Source organism: Hirundo rustica, chromosome 2 (assembly GCF_015227805.2).
Source record: "Hirundo rustica isolate bHirRus1 chromosome 2, bHirRus1.pri.v3, whole genome shotgun sequence".
Taxonomy (NCBI): domain Eukaryota; kingdom Metazoa; phylum Chordata; class Aves; order Passeriformes; family Hirundinidae; genus Hirundo; species Hirundo rustica.
The window spans coordinates 103083597-103100463 of NC_053451.1; the positions used below are offsets into that span (position 1 = coordinate 103083597).

General features: G+C 46.7%; 1 protein-coding gene across 5 annotated transcripts in view; it reads left to right on the forward strand.

Moving 5' to 3' along the window:
- RAI2 (retinoic acid induced 2) overlaps positions 1 to 16867 on the forward strand; it is a 45385-nt gene that overhangs the window by 19001 nt on the left and 9517 nt on the right. The window contains exon 1 of one of the 5 annotated variants that reach the window (XM_040057101.2): positions 12982 to 13011. The exons of the other annotated variants lie outside the window; for them this stretch is intronic. The gene's annotated coding sequence lies outside the window, so the exon portion shown is untranslated. Of the gene's footprint in view, positions 1 to 12981; positions 13012 to 16867 lie in introns of those variants that run through there. 5 annotated transcript variants of the gene reach the window in all.

The window sequence follows — 16867 nt, forward strand, 5'->3', positions numbered from 1 at the left end:
TTACGTAATAAAGCAGTTGTCATTGGATGAGTTTGTGTAAGGGTCTTTGTGAACTGCCTTCTACCAAAACAAAGCTTCAGAAGGAGAGAGAGGCGATGCTGAAGGACAGGGAGATTTGTTACGCCGGGAAGAGAGCTAGCAGTTCGACTCTGCTGAGGTTTGCTAGGCACCCAGTGGGAGCAGGGAGCTGTCGCCTGTGTCTGCCAGTCTGCCTGCAACCGCGGGTGGTCCTGGAGACAGCACGAGTCATGACTTCAAGGCATCAGCTCCTTCCGTGCGTCCTGGGACTTTGTCTCGTGTGGAGCAGCCCAAAGAATCCAGGACTGAAGAAGATGAGAAGGTCTAGGTCTCTCAGTTGGACAGCTGGGGACAGAACAAAGTCAGTAAAACTGCTTTCAAGCATACTGCTGCCTTGGCACGTCCACGTCTCCTGCAGGTTTCTTGGAGGACATCACATCATAACGTGACGTGTTTCAAATGCCTTGTTCCCCGAATGTAAAACACTTAAATCAACTCTCATCAACTCAGATACTGTTTACCCAAACCTTTGAATGTTGTGTGTCAAATGTCCCTGGAAGCACACACTGAAACACAGATGTCTTGTGGTGGAATCACTGGTGCTTTCCAGTGTCCCTGGGCAGAAGGGGATAAGGAGCTTCCTCCTCTATCCTGGAATAGTGGGAGGATCCTCATGGAGAAATATGTGCTTGGGTGGTACCATCTTTTCTGGAGGGAAACCTGCCCACACTTTGGGGCTGTGTAGGGAGGAGGAGGGTCTGGGCAAGGAACCAGGAGCATCTGTGGTTAGGGAGGTCACACTGGCTTTGCAGGGATGTGTGGGGGCACGGTGGGAGCAGCCTGGGCAAGGCTGTCCTTCTCTGCTCCTTCTTGGCCACAGCCCTTTGGACTGTGCCTGCTGTGGTCACCCCAGGATCATTCCAACCCTGCTGAGGGGCAGTGGTGGGTGGGCTGGAGCTGGGGATGTCTCTCTGGTGCCACACTGCTTCCCTGCTGTCATTGCCTTCCTAGGCTGGTCCTGAGCATCCTCACGCCCATTCTTTGGCATCTCTAAATTTGTAGCCAAGGTCTTCTTACTTACCCCTTCCTTTGTATTTCAGCCAGGTCTCTATTAAAGCAGACAGTGAGGAAGTCTGCATTAAAATGCTTCCTTCCATCCGTCTGTCCTCCCCTCCTCCCAGCCCCATCCTCCTTGTCCCTGGAGGAAACACTCGTCTCTGCCAAGATCCTGCCTCGCAAAAGTAAACAATATGAAATTACAATAAAATGTTTTGATTTGCTGGGCCTGACATTCAGAAGCTGCACAACAGAGACTTACAAAAAAGGATTTTCTATAGATAGCCAGTGTGAGAAAAAAATAAATCTCTCATATTGGGCATTATTCAGATCCAAGCATCAGGGCGGCGTGAATGGAGAACAGAAGATTTTGTTGCCAAACCTAAGGGTTCTTAGGAGGTTTATGCTGCAGCATCTGTCAGCAGCTTTCTGCCTGGTATCTGCGGGTGGCTGGCCTATTGCACAGTAATGTCAATATTTGGGACTCTTGTCTCTCTGTGTGTATATGTAGTGTTGTTGCTTGATGCTTTAGGACTGGGTAGTGTACTGAAAGCCCTCAGAAGGAAACAGATGAGCTGAAACTTGTTTCCTCTGGGGCTCTTCCACATAACTCAGAAGAAGGCAAACAGAAATGGAGGTGTAATCCCTGGGATATGAGCTTCCTTGGGCACTTGTCAGTTTAGCAGGCTGAGTAATCTGCGCTGTCATCAAGATTTGCGGATTAGCTCTAGTGAAGCTAGTTGGCTTTGACATTTCATTAGGGAAGTTTTCCATAGTTTTTCATCCTCAGACTCGGGGCTGTAAATTATGGCTGATGTAGCTTTGTTATGCTTACACCTTCTAACATTTATGCAAGTTGATGCTGGGGCTGCAAACATCTTATCTGCTGAGGATTTTTAAATCATTGCTTGTTTATGAAAGACTAACTGGGTCAAAGGCTAATTTCGGGAAGGATCCGCTTTCCCCAGTGCTAACCAATACATTTTTGTCTGGGTATCGTAAGTTACCCAACAGTTATCTCCTGAAATGGGGATAAAAGCAAACATCATTTATCCTATAATCTGCAAATATTTTGAAAAGTGAACTGGAATATCAATAAAAGGGCTTATCATCAAGGTCTTGCGAGAACTCTTAAGGGCTTTTGCTTTCTTTTGTTTAGAGAGCAAAATGTTAAATTTAGAGACGAGAACTGTGCAGATGAGGAGGGAAAATGTACGAGTGACAGCATTGTAAATTGTCTCAAGGATTCAAGGGGCTGGGGAAGGACACTGTGTCCTGAAGTCACTCCTTCTCAGAGATGTCTCTGCGATAAGTGCCAGTTGTTGTTCCTTGTGACAGTGATCGAGGGGGACAAGGCGAAGGATCACCCTGTGGGCTCCTGCAATGGTGAGCAGAAATGGGGATGTGGCCTGGTTTATTTATGAGGGCTGGATATGCCCTCACTCTTCCAGTTGCTGCAGAGGACAGATCCGTGTCCTTGGAGCTTCAGTTGCTGTCCCCATTATCCTCTCCCTCTGGAGTCCCTTTCCGGATGCCCCCCCGAAGGGTGGCTGCCCTGAGGGCCAAGGGTGTGGACTGTGCAAGCCTTGGCCAGTGGGCTCTGTGAGCATTGGGCTGTGTGAGCATTGGGCTGTGTGAGCATTGGGCTGTGTGACCCATGGGCTGTGTGAGCAGTGGGCTGTGTGACCCATGGGCTGTGTGAGCAGTGGGCTGTGTGACCCATGGGCTGTGTGAGCTGTGGGCTGTGTGACCCATGGGCTGTGTGACCCATGGGCTGTGTCAGCTGTGGGCTGTGTGAGCTGTGGGCTCTGTGAGCATTGGGCTGTGTGAGCACTGGGCTCTGTGAGCATTGGGCTGTGTGAGCAGTGGGCTGTGTGAGCAGTGGGCTGTGTGACCCATGGGCTGTGTGAGCAGTGGGCTCTGTGAGCTGTGGGCTCTGTGAGCAGTAGGCTGTGTTTGTTGTGGGCTGTGTGAGCTGTGGGCTGTGTGAGCTGTGGGCTGTGTGAGCCGAGGGCTGTGTCAGCCGTGGGCTGTGTGAGCCGTGTGAGCTGTGGGTTCTGTGAGCCGTGGGCTGTGTCAGCCGTGGGCTCTGTGAGCCGTGTGAGCTGTGGGTTCTGTGAGCCGAGGGCTGTGTGAGCCGTGGGCTCTGTGAGCTGTGTGAGCTGTGGGCTGTGTGAGCCGTGGGCTCTGTGAGCTGTGGGCTGTGTGAGCCGTGGGCTGTGTGAACTGTGTGAGCTGTGAGCTGTGTCAGCCGTGGGCTCTGTGAGCTGTGAGCCGTGTGAGCTGTGGGTTCTGTCAGCCGTGGGCTCTGTGAGCTGTGAGCCGTGTGAGCTGTGGGTTCTGTCAGCCGTGGGCTCTGTGAGCTGTGAGCCGTGTGAGCTGTGGGTTCTGTCAGCCGTGGGCTCTGTGAGCCGTGGGCTCTGTGAGCTGTGGGTTCTGTCAGCCATGGGCTCTGTGAGCTGTGTCAGCCGTGGGCTCTGTGAGCTGTGAGCCGTGTGAGCTGTGGGTTCTGTCAGCCGTGGGCTCTGTGAGCTGTGAGCCGTGTGAGCTGTGGGTTCTGTCAGCCGTGGGCTCTGTGAGCCGTGGGCTCTGTGAGCTGTGGGTTCTGTCAGCCGTGGGCTCTGTGAGCTGGCTGTGCAGAGTGCTGCAGAGGCACTGCTCTGGGGACAGCCAGGAGGGATGTGTGGCCCAAGGCATTCAGGGCAGGGATCAGCGTGGACATTGGGCTCCACTTTGTAGAGGGACATGCTTGTCCCTCTCTGGCCACGTTGCATCCTCACTTCTGCCTCTCTCTCCCTCACTGGTGCTGTCTCATATCCTCTGCTTCCCTGTCAGCCTCCTGTCCCACAGATATTGTCGACAATGGCATGTGGGCTCTGGCTCCTGAAATGTGCCTTAAAGCACTGCTTTGTATTTCTGTTGCAAAACCATGAGTGAAAGGAAAGTTTAAAAATTATTTACCACTATCTACTACAGCTGAAAAATATAAATAGTGTTGTTGTAGGACACGAGAGAAAGGTGAGAGACTCCAAATATTTCAGAAGGCAAAGAGCATAGAAAAAATGCTTTATTGTTTAATTCTTGCTACCTTTTATAAGGTATTCTGATACAGACTTAACATGATTGGTGAATAGGAACAACACCTCTCTACTTCCATTGGTTAAACTAGAGAACCAGCAAAACACCACCTGGAGATTGTTTTGAGAAAAGAGACTTGTTTACCAAGATTGTTTTAAGAAACTTTCTTAAGAAATTTTTCTTTGGGAAAAGTTAGCAGCTACTAGCAAGCTAAAATCTCTCAGACCCAGAAATAGCAGGCCCACAAAATAGAATTAACATAAGTGTTGGACCATGTGTCTAAGGGCTTCAGTGATTTATCCATCAATTATGTCATTGTAAACTGAAGGTGAAGTTACACCTTCCTAAATTCTGGGATAACAAATGATTCAACCAAACTTCTGCTGGGTACTTCTGTTTGAATTACTTTCAGTGGGAGAAAAGGGTACAAGCAGTAAAAACATCCTGGACTGGCCACCTTGCAACTGCATAGGTTGTTTTGGGATAAATCAGCAGTTCCTGTAGCATGTATTCCTGTGATCCACAAAATGGAGAAATATTAAAAATATAAGTTTGTGGGAGTGTATGTGCCCATGTGGACATACAGACACATGCTGTTCCTGTAAAAGGTAAATATCAATTCTGATTATCTTAATATTGATGTAGCAATTTAGAACTAGCTTTGCAAGAGAAGGTGTCTGCAGTGTTACATTTACGAGCATAATGAAATTGGACAAGTTTTCAATCCATAAATCACAGTACAGTATTTGCCATTACAATTTCTATGCTTGTACTGAGCAAGCAACACTATCGAAAGAATTTTATTATATCAAAATAATGAAATTGAAAATCTGTATTGACTCTTCTTTGGGTCTTTCGTGTTCTTTTTTGCTTTGACTTGGAAATAGGTTTTGTTTGTTTTTCCGACTCTGTTCTCGTAGTTACTTTATTTCTCATGTTGAATGCTGCCTGTCAGATCTTACAATCTTGTGTCATAAATCTCAGGATGGTCTTTTTGATGTTTACTGGCTGCAGCATAACACACTTTTTCTAATAATCTTCATTATTGGGGTTATTAGAGAATTTGAAGAACAAAATCAGTCCAAGCAGTCCACAGGAATCTGTGGCTTAAAGATGATGATAAGAAATTTCTTAATGGCGTAGTAAGAGATAAGTTTAAAGTTGATGGTTGGTCATCACAAGAAATACTATTGCTCAGGAATGGCTTCAGTGCAATATTCTTTCCTTCTAGAAGGCAAACTGCAGGGGGATTTGTGAATGGGATTGACTGCGGGCAGAAAGTAGAATATTTTTTTCAAGAGCTTTAAACATTGTTCTCAACATGTTTTCATTCCACACAAATGCAGCTCCTGCAATTTTAGCTGAGAACAGTTTTGCTGCTCTCACTGTGGAGATGCCCTGAGACTCCACTGCTTGCCAGTCACTTTGTTTGAGCATTCAATCCAAGTCAGACCTTCAGAGCTGGATTGTGGAGAGCCCATGGAGGCCTGTAAAAGAGCATTGTCTGCCCAAGTACACCTGTTTACATGATCTGGCTTTCTGTGGTATGATCAAGACAAGCCTATTCTTCTGCAGCTTTCGGAATTATGAAATTAGATCACTTTCTCCGTTGTGCTCAGAAGAATTTTTCATCCATCTTTGTCAACTGTTTTAGAAATACAGTAGACATCCCTCAAGGAGTCTAATTTCTGCATGATAAAGGCACTGCACAGCAGGTCTTTATTTGTCCCTGCTTTCTGTATCTTCCCTAGCAAATTCAGTGCACCTCTACTTCTAGTGTTCTCTGCAGCTTCATTCATCTTTCCCCTTGGGTCAGCAGCTCTAGGTTTTCTTCTTCCATTCACCTCTTCATCTTCCCTGCATATTTTTGTTGGGAGGGGCAGGAGGGGAATTGTTCGTTTGGTTGGTTTTTTAATGCCCAGAATTCTGTCTCGTACCCTGCACCATCTCCACTTTTCACAGCAGCACCATTTGCATCCCCAGAATTGCATTCCCCAAACTCTCTGCTGGTGCCACATTTCCATGTGCTACCACTTCCTTCCATTGCAGCTACTCCTAGGAACAGATCATGAAGCATATGTAACATAGTGGCCTTTCCTGGGAGGATGAGTGAAGTTTGAGATGAACGGTGGTGTTCTGCCAGAAGGCGTTTGGTGACTGCTATCAAGTGGTCCTTGATCTGGAGACAACCCAGAGGTCCCCACAGTTCTGTGATACAGATGTCAGAACTCTGCATCCTTCCCTCTCTTTTTGCTCCTTGCTTCAGGTTTTTGGGGCATGCTCTGGTCTCCAGAGGATTGGTGTCTGACCTGCTTTCAAAGGTATCTGCATCTCTGGGTCGATCCGATACAGCTCTCTGAAGCTGTTGCACCAAAATCCCGCCGAGCCGAATGTCGGGCTTCACAGCCCGTGGGATGTGGTGTTAGGGCCAAATGTGTTGTTCCATAAGGACCAGCAGCTATCTTCCAAGGCACTTGGGGAGAAAGTGGTTATGCCTACTTGCACAAACCCAAAGACAACATTTAATTACTTCTTAATAGCCCTGTTTTTAAGGAAAGGGGTTCCAGTGATCTGAGATCATCTGAAGAATGGTGTGGCAACCTGATCTGGTAAATAAGCGGAAAAACACGTTCAGATGCTAGTGCTCACTCATCAGCACAATGATTGTCTCTGGGTTAATAATAGCTCCATTTTTTTCTTCATTTATCCCCCAAATTTATCCTCTAATGGAAATCATGCCTGTCACATGTTTAAAACAGATTTTCTTCACTGTGTGCATGGAGGAAGGTAAAGGAAATGATAAATCTCTAAAAAACAGTATGATAAAATTAATTATCTCTTGCTAGGGGGCTAGATATTGAGCTTTTTACTCCTTTGGAGTCTTGATCTCTAGCTGGCCCTGCTGTGACTGTGAGCTGACTTCTGCTGCAGCAGGACTTGAAATGCCAGAAACTGCCCTCTTACAATCACATGGGAACCCCAAAAACTGAAGCTGTAGATCACTATATCCAGTGAATAACTAGTGGTGTTGTCTGTCAACAAGGAATAGACTGAAGGAACTGAAAAGAAACCCAAACAAAAAGCAACCTCCAAAAACCTGGTAAAAATTGGCCCTGTTTGAAACAAACTAAGTATAAGCTTTGGGGTTTTGAGAATTTAGGTCTTTCCTTTTCTTGCCTTCAGTAATCTGCAGAAAATCCATCACCCTTCCTACCTTCTTCTAACACAAGAAATATTTTGTACTTAGTTATTTCCCTCTGTTAGCATCTGATCGATAACAGGATCAAACTGCTGACTACATGCTCGTTCCTTTCCTCCCTGTGTTGCTGCTCTTAGGGTATGGGGAATGACTAACTGAGGATCAGAGTGGTGCAGCTGCTGTAACCTAATGTTTCTGTCACACCAGTACCCTACTGGTTGTTGTTGTTGTTGATGCCGTACCCTACGGCAGTTGTTTGGCTTTCTGCCGTGGAGACCGTGGGGCAGGGTGGGACGGGTGCTGAACTTCTCATCCCACTCCAGTGCAGTGTCAGGCGTCCTCTGGCTGCTGTTCAGCAGCAGCAGTGGTGGTTATCTCCCAGCATGACCTCCTCCTTTGACCAGAAGAAAGGGAAAAGAGGAGGAAGGCTTTTGTTCCTGCGGGATGAACCACTCCAGCAGCAGTCACAGGATGCAGAGCGGATGCTTTCTGCTTGCAGTCCTCCCTGTTCTGTGGCAGACAGGATTCAGCTAAAATAAACCAGTATTCCATGAACCTTTGAAGTGCTCTTGTCTTCTGAGTCATTTCCCTGTCACTGATGGGCAGTGTGATGCTGAGGGGTGTTGCCTTGCATCACACAGATGTGCTCAGCCATTCAGGCCATTCAGCCTCCCACTTCATTTCCCACGTGAGTGACAGCTTTGCCCTTCCTGACCAACTTCATTAGGGTGTTTTCCAAGTCACTAGGACCTTTGGAAATGCACAGAGGCTGGTGCCACTCCTGGCCTCTGAACATCCCCCCCTGCTTTCTCTCTTTGCAGATTATTTCTCTTAGTAGGAGCATCTGGGAGCAATGCAATCCAAACAGGTTGTCTTCTGTGCCGTCTTCAGTGACGGCCACTGTGCAGATAGAAACGTGTTCTCTCAGGGCGAGCTGGCACGCACACCAGCAGTGCTCCAAGTGAGCCAGACGGACCGCCACAATCAGGAATCACATTCTTATTCTTGATTTGACATCGTACAATTAAAGAAAATCCTAATGTTGTCATGCTCTGGGTTCTCTTTTCTCTCCCTGAATTTGCCAGTTACATGAAATAGTTTGTGATGAATCCAGAAACCCCTAAAAGCTCTTTTGAATAAAATTGCCTATAGGTCTATTTTCTTCTTGAATCAGTCCAAAGACTCTAATTTGATTATGTTGAGATCTTTACCCTCCAAACAATATAATTCTTTTAATTAAAGAATTTTTTCCTCTGCACTAGACTGATTCTAAACTGGCTTCACTAAATCTTCTTATGCTGTAAGTAGCAGTGACCCAGATAAACACATTTAAAACTACAGCTACTGAAACTACATTATGTTGCCTTTGTAAGATGCAGCAAGAGAAGGACTAAAATAGTCCTATACATTTACAAGGGTAACAAGTAGCATTATATCTTTAAAAGCAGATTCATAGACCAATTTAAATTTTTCACATTTCATGTACAAATCTATGTGAAATAAGTGTTGCTTACTTTGGAGTCATAAACTTAAAAGTTACAAAGAGGCAGATGAAAAAAAATTGCTTCTTCCTTTTGTGGAGGACCTTTTGCATCATGACAAGGCCTTTTGAAAAAAGAGGAGTTAACTGTGTTTAAGAATGAATCATAATGCAGTCAGGACCATATAGGCAACCAGGATAAGCTTACATTTTTGTTTTCCTCAGTGCCTGAGTCTGTAGCTTCAGTGGCTTTTTGATGTAAAATTTGAGCTCTAGTTCCAGCCAAACCCACCTGGTGTCCACCACCACGTAACGCCGAGTTCTGGAGAACACAGCTGTACTTCACTGGCTGTATCAAGGATGTTGCCAAAGGGCTTTTTTTAACATTATATGGGTAAGCCCTTTCTAGGGTCCTAAAAATTGGTTGTTGAAGAGGGAGGATACTGCCCCTTGTTCCAGATGCACATTTTGTGTGTCAGTGTGTGTGACAAATGCTGTCCAGAATGCTCTGGTACCAACTTCATGCTGCTGTTGGAGTGTGCTCCAGCTGCCTTGTTCAGATCTGATTGCATGTAAACACTGCTGCTCCAGGAGCAAATGTGACCAGATCTTCTCCTGGTAACTACTGCCCAAGTCATGAGCAGCATGGAAGGAGTTGATGGAGCTCAGGAGTGTTCAGACTCAGCTCTGAGTGGTGGCAAGCACCCGTGCCTGTGGCTGCTGGATAGGGAGAGCCAGGTGCCAGCAGCCTGTGAGGTGTCCCTTGCACCCCATAACTTGGTGAAATGCTGACCTTTCCACCACTTTTGGTTTTGTGGGTTTTTTTAGGCATTGGCGTCGGCCGTGTTTACCCAAGAAGAAGTATACGCTATCGGGAACAATTGGATAATAAACAGCCTTTAATTAGCATTGAAGACGCCCAGAGACCTAATCCCTCAGTGCCTGTTTAGACGGCTAAAACCAAACATGTGCTGGCAGCTGGGTCCTGGAGAAACCTTCACCCAGAGCAGGGGCTGAATTGTCCTTAATCACTGTAAGGACTGGGCAGGGTTTACTGGGTGTAAATTGTACTGGGTGTTTTGGGATCTTCAAAGACCCACGGCCTCTCTTTAATTTATTTTTGGTAGCAGTATGCCCTCCTGCGTACTCTGGTTTGCATTGAGCTGTAAAAATGCTATTGTCAGACAAAAGTCAATGGATTTGATTGATTCTTCATGCTTTTGCAGCATTCTAGAGGAGTCTTTCCACTGGACGTGGAGGATGCCTGGGGGTGGCAAGATGGGTGTGCACTGGGGTGCATTCACCATGGCTGCATTCCATGTGAAGCGGTGGGTGCTGGCACTGACCTCGCCAGTGAGGTCCATCCAAGGGCTGCCATCCCTCGAGATCACTGGAGATAACCTACATTAAGTGTTTTCTGGGAATGAGAGCCCTTTCAGTTGCGTCAGCCAGCCATGGAAATGCAAGTTGGTTGGTGCAGCCAGACCTGTCCTTCCCATGGGGAAAACTGTGGATGCTAAGTTCAGGGCAGCTCTGGTGCCTTCTGGTTTTGGAGCACATCTTGACAGAGTTTATGGTCGCTGTACCTGCCCTTGTGGGCACCCTCCTCAGAGGAGCCATGGCCAGCAGCTCTCTGCTTGGCTTCTTGAGCTATGGACCACGACACCTTTTTAGGAAGGATTCAGTTGAGGTTGTAAAGGGTTTGTGCTTGCCAGGGGAAAGCTGTCTCCTCTGGTTTGGTTTGTGCTGCCCAGATGTTACCCAGCTTGACCAACATTTTGGCACATGAGCATGTCCACTGACAGGCAGTAAAAATAGCATTTTTTTCTTGGTTGCCACCCTAGCTCTCTGGGCTTCTTTTGCAACCCCCATGGTGGTGCGGCTTGTTCCTGCTGTGCATCTCATATTGCAGACGCCTCTGGTTTCCCTCAGCCACCATCCTGGGCAGAGACAGGCCAGCAGCAGCCTCTGGGAGCCCAGTGACCTGGCACACACTGCTCCAGTAGCTCACAGACCAACCATCCCTGCATGTGGGGTGCCTGGATAGGATCACCCAGCTGGAGCCATAGGGTTTCTTGGGGTAGTTGAGGACAGAACTACGTTTTCCATGCACTGAAAGGTGCAGCAGCCCTTCTGGTTGGCAGTGACTTCACCCCTTAAGCATGGGGCAAGTGCAAAGACCAGATGCTCACTGTCCTACTGGAAGGGATGAGGGAGAGCTTTTGCAGGTGGCATCTGCCCACCCCCTTTGCCAAAAGCAAGCTCTTCAGTGAGCATAGTTGTTTCCTTTAACACCTCACCAAGAAAATACAGAATATTTTGTACGTCTTGGGTGCTCTTGTTGTTTCTAGCTGCAAGGGTGTCATTTTCATGGACAAGCTTGCTACCAATGTAAGCATTTGCCTGAGGCAAGAAGAGCACGTCTTATTTCTCACAACTTACACAGGCTATAGGCAGTTTTTATTCCTTAAAGTTATTATATAATTAAAACTACTTCCTCCTTGTTTGCTAATCTCCCAGGCTCTGTTGTGCTTCTGTCAGGTGCTTGGAGCTGCAGGAGTTGCAGTAGTTCAAGCCCTCAGTGTCCATCCCTGTTCCCCTGGCCATACCCAGCGCACCCACACTGAGACAGGGGAAGGGGGTCACTCGCCCTGGGGACAAGTTGCTTAAGAGCTGACAGATGGGGATAGGGAGGGTTGGACAGGCATGGGTGGCACCCCAAGGCTGTTCCCGTTTGTAAGGGGGGTATGTTTGGTGGTGCCCTGTCCTGGTGGGAATAGACATTGGTGTTGGTGCCACCTCGTTGTATACCCAGGCTGAGAAAGAAGGACCACGCGCATCATCTGTGACATTGGTCCAGTGTGGCGTGGGGTCAGTGGGAAAAGCTGGTGCCTTGGGGAAGAGAGGACTCAAAATGGTTAAGCCACTGGGAGTAGCAATGCTGTGGTGTTCCCCACTCCATAAGGTACAAGAAATCTCTTAGCTCCAGCTACATGAAAAATGTATCAGGAAAATATATTACTGCCTGAAACAGAATATACACAAATCAGGAGAGACAAAAGTGCCCTCAGAGCCCCTTGCTCAGAGCTGCCTCTCAGAAGGGTTTCTGTGGGGCTGACCTTCCCCCCCAGCCTGCTCTTACACTGCAGCTGTATTTGCATTAGTGCAGGAGACAAGCAGAAACAGCCTCAGGCCCCATCCTCCTGTTATTACAAGGATAAGCTAGGACATGGTACAGCCATGGAGGTTTTTATTTGTGTTATTTGTTTGACTTTCCTAAAGGGAGAGCCTGTGAGAAGTATGTTCTTCCCTAATAGAGCATCACCTTACATTTTCATGGCAGACATTCTGCTCTGTCTGCTGAGGAGGCCTGAAGAACCAAGAAGATTGACAGCAAAAAAAAATTGCTTCAGAACTGCATCAGTCTTCTGACAGGTTTGTTTGGGTTTTTTTCGCTGTTAGTTTTATTCTTCTGTAATTTTTATTTCCTTTTCTTTGTTGTTGATGGTAAAGGAATGAAGTTACTAGTCAACTTTCTTCCTCCCCTGTCTATAATCCATGTACCAAAATTCAGTTCTTTGAAGAATTGACTGTGTGAGGGATTAATGCCAGGCTGCAGCCCTGTCTGCTCTTACGTGCTGGAGTGCAGGACCTCTTACATCCAGAGCTTCATTGCCACAGAGGAGCACCATCTCACCAGGAGAGCTGAGCCACAGTCATGCTGTGAACTGCATTGCTAGACTGCTTCCTGAGCTGAGCAGCCAAATACGAAATCTCCTGGTCAGATTTATTGGAGTGGGCTGGTGACGTTCCCCAGAGGACTTACGATCTATGGTGATGGATGACGCCGATCCATTAACGTAGTAGTCTCATCTGGGAAAGATGTAATTGTCGTTCTGCATCCTGCAGTTTCCCTAAGTTTTTCTGAACACGTAATAGCACACATTGCAGTGAAAATTACTGGTGAAAAATGTTGCAGTAAATATGTCAGGAGCTCTATATCCTACAGCAGCGTGCTTCTCTTCTGGAACCACGCAGCCATCATTAAGATAGGGGAGGTGATAATAACAAAATTTGGTATAGTGCACTCATCATGATGTATGTTCTCTCCAAAGGTTTGATGGAAAAGTATGGGCAGGACTGACCTTGTTTCGTCTTGCAATAAGCATCTGCAAAATAGGTTCGTGTTACTTGTTCATAGAATCAGGAAAACGCTATTTATTTTACCTGCAATAAATAGCAGTGCTGTTTTTACAGCACTGGTTGCCCTGCATTTCCTGAAATACAGCCCTTCTCCCTGGGTAGTCTGAGTCTGGACCCCTGATGAGAAAGAGCATTATTACTTATTTGTGTAGTCTTGGCGTAGTTTGGGATAGTCTCACCTCCATGCAGTGGGAGCAGTGTGTCGGTCAGAGCTCAGATACCAAAGCAGCTGGAGAAGAGAATGTTGAACTGGCTAGAAGATCTTTGTTCACAGAGAATCAAGTTAGTAAAATTCAGACAACATTCACACTTAGGCTGACTAGAAGTGCTCTGGCAGCAGAGAAACATGGTGAAGAGAGAAGAGAAGGCACACTGGAGGCATGCACCCACAAAGAGTGGCCAGTGGCTATTCTGAAAGGGAAGGCAGCCCTGTGTCACCTCAGTGAGGCTGTGCATGGATGTGTGCCCATTCATCCTCATGAGGGATTGCAGTGGTAAATGGAATCCAAGCTGAGGTCTGTCCTTTTTGCTAATCATGTGCCAAAATGACTGCTGCCCATGAGACTTCACAGTCAAGTGGATGAGGCAAAAGGCACAACAGAAGTGCTTGCTTGTGTGCATGTGCATGTGGGACATTTGTAGGCACTACAGGAAATGCCATTTATTGCAATCTCTAATTGCAGAGAGACCTCAATAACTTAGAGAGATGGGCAATCATCAACCATATGAAGTTTAACAAGGGCAGGTGCCAGATTCTGCACCTGGAACAGGGCAACCCTGGCTCTGTGCATAGACTGGGGAATGAGAGGCAGGAGAGCAGTGCCACAGAAAGGGCCCTGGGCCCTGGGTCGATGCCAAGTTGGACATGAGCCAGCAGTGCCCTGGCAGCCAGGAGGGTCAGCTGTGTCCTAGGGGGCATCAGGCCCAGCATCGCCAGCTGGGCAAGGGAGGGGATTGTCCTGCTTTGCTCTGCACTGGGGCAGCCTCACCTTGAGTGCTGCAGGCAGTTTTGGGTGCCAAATACAAAAAATACATTAAACTGTTAGAGAGTGTCCAAAGGAGGGCAACAAAGATGGTGAAGGGTCCGGAGGGGAAGCCTTGTGAAGAGCAGCTGAGGTCACTTGGTCTGTTCAGCCTGGAGAAGACTGAGGGGAGACCTCATTTTGGTCTTCAACATCCTAATGAGGGGAGGTGAAGAGGCAGGTATCAATTTCTTCCCAGTTGTGACCAGTGACAGGACCCAAGGGAATGGCATGAAGCTGAGTCACAGGGAGTTAGACTGGATATCAGGAAAAGATTCTTCACCCGGTGGTTGTTTGGGTTGTTTGGAACAGCTCCCCAGGGAAGTGGTCACAGCACCAACCCAGACAGAGTTCAAGAAGCATCTGGACAATGCTCTCAGGCACATGGCGTGGCTCTTAGGGATGTCCTGTGCAGGGCCGGGAGTTGGACTCAATGATCCTAATGGGTCCTCTTGAGCTCAGTATATTTTATGATTCTTTGATAACCTGGACTGGTTGACTGAACAGTGGCAACCTCAGTGGCACTGAGATGCAATATGACATATTTTCAGTATTTTCTGTTATTTACATACTACTTGTGGTCAGATCCATCTGTCAGAGGCATATTTCTCAGTTCTGTCTTGGGACTTCTAGGAGGGCAAAATCGGTTATTGTTGAGAGGTTTTGAGGTTTTCTTGTTACATCCATCAGCACCATTGTGCTGCATCTCATGCTGGTGTTATTTTGAATTCAGTCAGAATTCATCTGACATCTCATGCATCATGGCATGGCAGAGAGAAGAGGTCAGTTCTCTTCCCCTCGAAGTCAAACCGGGAAACACTTGGTACAAATGCTGTGAGAAGAGCATGTGTTAAATTTTGTGAGATTCAAAGAAAAAATGCTGCATTTGTTAATCACATCACAGGAGTCTTACATTTTTCTGTCTCTTATAAACAAAATTCTTGCAGTGGTTAAAAATTTTGCAAGAATGAAAATAAGGGCCCTTTTTTTCTTGAAAGTTTTTTTTCCATTCATATATTATGAGATAGGGTGGTGCATGAGTGCTTGAAATCTGCTGTGTGCATACTTTCTGCTGAAGATTAGTGCCATTGTGTTGCTGGTGAAATGTTGGGCTTGGCTTATAAAAGTGATGGGGAGGGAGAGAAGGAGAGTCAGCCTAATAAATCTGAAACTATGAGCATAAACTTGATTTTGAAGTGGGAAGCTGATGGAGCATTTGGTTACTCATGCTAGTGGGGAAGGACAGAGCATTAAATAACTATATTTTGCACAGGGAGAGGGAAGATTCCTCTATCCTTTGGATCCCTGGGCAGCACTGCAATACTCCTGCACCTTTGTATCTGCCTGTGCTCCCAAGTGAGACCCTGTCCCACAAGAGAAGATAAGCTGACGAGTCTGTTTATTGCCAGCTCTTCATCGGTAGATCTTCTCATTTGGGACTGTACCTGTGTCACAAGAGCCACCAGAGCTGTGGGCAGCAGAAGGGATTTATCCCTTTCAGCCCACGGTGGCAGGCTGAGTGGCACACGTGTGGCTCATCGCCTGCACGTCCTTTCCTGTGTTCTTAGGCAAGGGCATTCGTACATCATCAGAAAGGATCTGTGAGCTGCAACATTCAGTTTTTCACTTGGTTTTGCTTTTCTTCTCATTATTTATTTATTTAAGCCGGGCTGTAGAAGGACCACGAGAGGCTATGTGAAAATGTGGCTTTCAGTTGATTTAAGATGAGTTACAGAAGCGTTGGAATTTGCTATTCTAACCCCATGGCTTTATAATAAAGCGGAGGTTAGCCCTATTCTGGCCCTGTCTGCACCAAGAAAAAGTGGTTTTGAACTGGAGCTGATGTGCTGTAAGGAGTGGATGGGAAAGGGTTTGCAGTGAGTTTAAGGGGCTGGGTCTCTCAGGGTGGGTGCGTGCTAGTGGCACCTCATGCCATTTAGTGGCACCTCATGCCATTTAGTGGCACCTCATGCCATTTACTGGATTTGAGCTGGTGAACCTGGTTTGCTTCTCAAGGGCATAGTCTGGTGTGCTTCACTTTTGTGGCTAGCTGGGAGACAGTGTTTGTATAACAGGGAAGAGTCAGATATTCTGCCTGCAAAAGTGGCATAGCAATTTAAGAACTGATTTTCAACTTCACCTCACTAACGTGTTGGCTGAGACCTGTTAACACATCCGTGGCAGGGTCCCTGTCCCTCTTAGCAGGAGCAAGACAGTCACATCAGCAAGAAGAGGTGGGCAGTGGATGGCAGCCTTTGCCACACTGATGCTCATCTAATGCTGGAGAAGATCAAGTGGATGTGGTAAAAGTATCTGTGCCTGGGATCAGTGGGGAGAGTCAGGACAGAACAGGGAGCCAAGTGTCTCAGAGCAGTGAACAAACCTCCACTGGGGAATTAATGAGGCTTTGAAGTCATTTCACTGGTATCAAACTTGGAAAGCATTTGTAAGAACTGAGATGCTTTATGGGCTGTTTAATAAAGGACTTGACTGGGAAAGCAACAAATATTTTATTAGGCTGACACTGAGTACTTTTTGTTTCAAGTTTTGGGGGAAGCAGGGCCGGAAATTATGTTTAATTGGTATCCTTTTCCTCTTGTTATCATTGGTGTATTGATTGCTGGGAAAACAAAACGTGTGGGTTTTAAATTTTGCTATAAAGTAAGGGCTCTCTTGTTTGTTTTGCTTAGCTCTGTGTACTCATACCAGCTCATTTTTCTTTGCTTTTCTGGCGAATATAGTGTTTTGATTGAAAATCATACCAAATAATGAGTTAAATGGGATATTTAATGACAAGAAAAAATCTTCAAA